This window comes from Scyliorhinus torazame, chromosome 9 (assembly GCF_047496885.1).
Source record: "Scyliorhinus torazame isolate Kashiwa2021f chromosome 9, sScyTor2.1, whole genome shotgun sequence".
Lineage (NCBI taxonomy): Eukaryota > Metazoa > Chordata > Chondrichthyes > Carcharhiniformes > Scyliorhinidae > Scyliorhinus > Scyliorhinus torazame.
In genome coordinates, this window is record NC_092715.1 from 148,079,199 (window position 1) to 148,082,169 (window position 2,971).

Genomic DNA, 2,971 nt, shown 5'->3' on the forward strand with positions numbered 1-2,971 from the left:
CGCGTCCATGGCTGCCACTATCTCCGCCTCTCCCTCCTCCGATGGCATCATTATCACGTTTAAGAGCCGCCGCACATTCGTATTTAATTGCCTGCCCTTTACAAATCCTGTCTGGTCCTCATGTATCACCCCCAGGACACAGTCCTCAATCCTCGTGGCCAGCACTTTTGCCAATAGCTTAGCATCCACATTAAGGAGCGAAATCGGCCTGTACGATCCACATTGCAGTGAGTCCTTGTCTCGCTTCAGAATCAAGGAAATTGTCGCCTCCGACATTGTCGGGGGCAGGGACCCCTCCTCTCTTGCCTCGTTAAAGGTCCTCACTAGTAGCGGGGCCAACAGGTCTGCATACTTTCTATAGAACTCCACCGGGAACCCGTCCGGCCCCGGGGCCTTCCCCGCCTGCATGCTCCCCAAACCCTTACTCAGCTCCTCCAACCCGATTGGTGGTCCCAAACCAGCCACCTCTTGCTCATCCACCCTCGGGAACCGCAGTTGGTCCAGGAATCTTCCCATCCCCTCTTCTCCCCCTGGGGGCTGGGATCTGTACAGCTCTTCATAGAAGGCCTTGAATACCTTGTTTATTTCCGTTGCACTCTGGGCCATGGCTCCCCCACCATCTTTGACTCTCCCTATTTCCCTCGCTGCCGCACTCTTACGGAGCTGGTGTGCCAGCATCCAACTGGCCTTTTCCCCGTACTCGTAGGTCGCCCCCTGCGCCTTCCTCCACTGTGCCTCCGCCTTCCCCGTGGTCAACAGGTCAAATTCCGCCTGGAGCCGTCGCCTTTCCCCAAGTAATCTTTCCTCCGGAGCCTCTGCGTATCTCCTGTCCACTCGCAAAATCTTCCCCACTAACCTCTCCCTTTCCCTGCCCTCTGTCTTCTCCCTATGAGCCCTGATGGAGATTAGCTCTCCCCTGATCACCGCCTTCAACGCCTCCCATACCACCCCCACTCGCACCTCCCCGTTGTCGTTGGCCTCCAAGTACCTTTCAATACACCCCCTTACCTTACCACACACCACCTCATCTGCCAACAGTCCCACATCCAACCGCCACAGCGGGCGTTGGTCCCTCTCCTCTCCCAGCCCCACTTCCACCCAATGCGGGGCATGTACGAAATGGCTATGGCCGAATACTCCGTCCCCTCCACCCTCGGGATGAGCGCCCTGCCCAGCACAAAGAAGTCTATCCGGGAGTATGCCTTGTGCACGTGGGAGAAGAAAGAAAATTCCCTGGCCTGCGGTCTTGCAAACCTCCATGGGTCCACTCCCCCCATCTGGTCCATAAACCCCCTGAGCACCCTGGCCGCCGCAGGCTTCTTTCCCGTCCTTGATCTGGAGCGGTCTAATGCTGGGTCCAGCACTGTGTTAAAGTCCCGTCCCATTATCAGTCCTCCTACCTCCAGGTCCGGGATGCGCCCCAACATGCGCTTCATGAATCCAGCATCATCCCAGTTTGGGGCGTATACATTTACCAACACCACCCACGTCCCTTGCAACCTACCACTCACCATCACGTATCTCCCTCCATTGTCCGCTACGATAGTCTTGGCCTCAAATGACACATGTTTTCCCACCAGAATTGCCACCCCTCTGTTTTTCGCGTCCAGTCCCGAGTGAAATACCTGTCCTACCCATCCCCTTCTTAACCTGACCTGGTCCGCCACCTTCAGGTGTGTCTCTTGGAGCATAGCCACGTCTACCTTCAGTCCCTTCAAGTGCGCGGACACTCGAGCCCTCTTCGCCGGTCCGTTCAGGCCCCTCACGTTCCACGTTATCAGCCGGATTGGAGGCCCCCCCCCCGCCGACTAGCCATCTCCTTTACTGGGCCAGTCCCGTGTCCGCGTCTCCCTCACCTCTGTCCCGGCCACCTCTTCTGTGTCCCATTCCCTTTCGGCCAGTGCAGCAGCAATCCTGTTTCCCCCCCCCCTTCCCTCCCCCCGCTAGACCCCTGTCTAGCTTTTTTGCTCCCCCCATATCACTCCCGTAAGTCAGCTGACGCCTGCTGACCCCGGCTTCCCCCGTCATCCCTTTGACCCCCCCCCGTGTGGGAATCTCCCCATCAGTAGACGTTCCTACGCTCCCCCTCCCACCTTTCTTCCCGCACGTGGGAGAAAAACCCCGCGCTTTCCAGAGCCTGCCCCGCCCCCCCCGACGCAGCTTCTGTTGCGGCCTTGTCTCTCGTCCCCAGCCCATATAACATTCCCTGCGCGTGCTTGCCCCCCTATATACAACCACCATCATACTTCAACCCTCAAATACCCCCCACCCTCACAAACCCTCAATTAGAGTCCAACTTTTCAGTTAATATAAAGGTCCACGCTTCTTCGGGCGTTTCGAAGTGGTGCTGTTGGCCGTTACATGTGACCCACAGTCGCGCTGGCTGCAACATTCCAAATTTCACTCCTTTCCGATGCAGCACCGCTTTGGCCCGGTTGAAACCCGTTCTCCGCTTAGCGACCTCCGTGCTCCAGTCCGGGTATATTCTAATCTCAGCATTGTCCCACCTGCTGCTCCGCTCCTTCTTGGCCCATTCCAGGACCCTCTCTCTATCTGTGAACCGTTGAAATCTCACCACCATCGCCCTTGGCGGCTCGTTTGCTTTGGGCTTCCTCGCCAGCACCCGGTGCGCCCCTTCCAGCTCCAGCAACCCCGGGGGGGCCTCAGCGCCCCGATCATTGTGCCCGCATATACCGCGGCGTCGGCCCCCTCCACTCCTTCTGGGAGACTCAGGATCCTCAAATTGTTTCTCCTCGACCTGTTCTCCAGGTCTTCGAGTGTTCCCGCCCACATCTTGTGTAGTGCCTCGTGCCGCTCCACTTTCACCGCCAGGCCCAAGAGCTCATCCTCATTCCCACTCACTTTGTCCTGGATCTTCACCACGTGGGCTTTCTGGGTTGCCCCAAGTCCTTCAATTATTGCCAGCATCGGCACCACCATCTTCTTGTGCAGCTCCTCGAAGCAGCGCTTG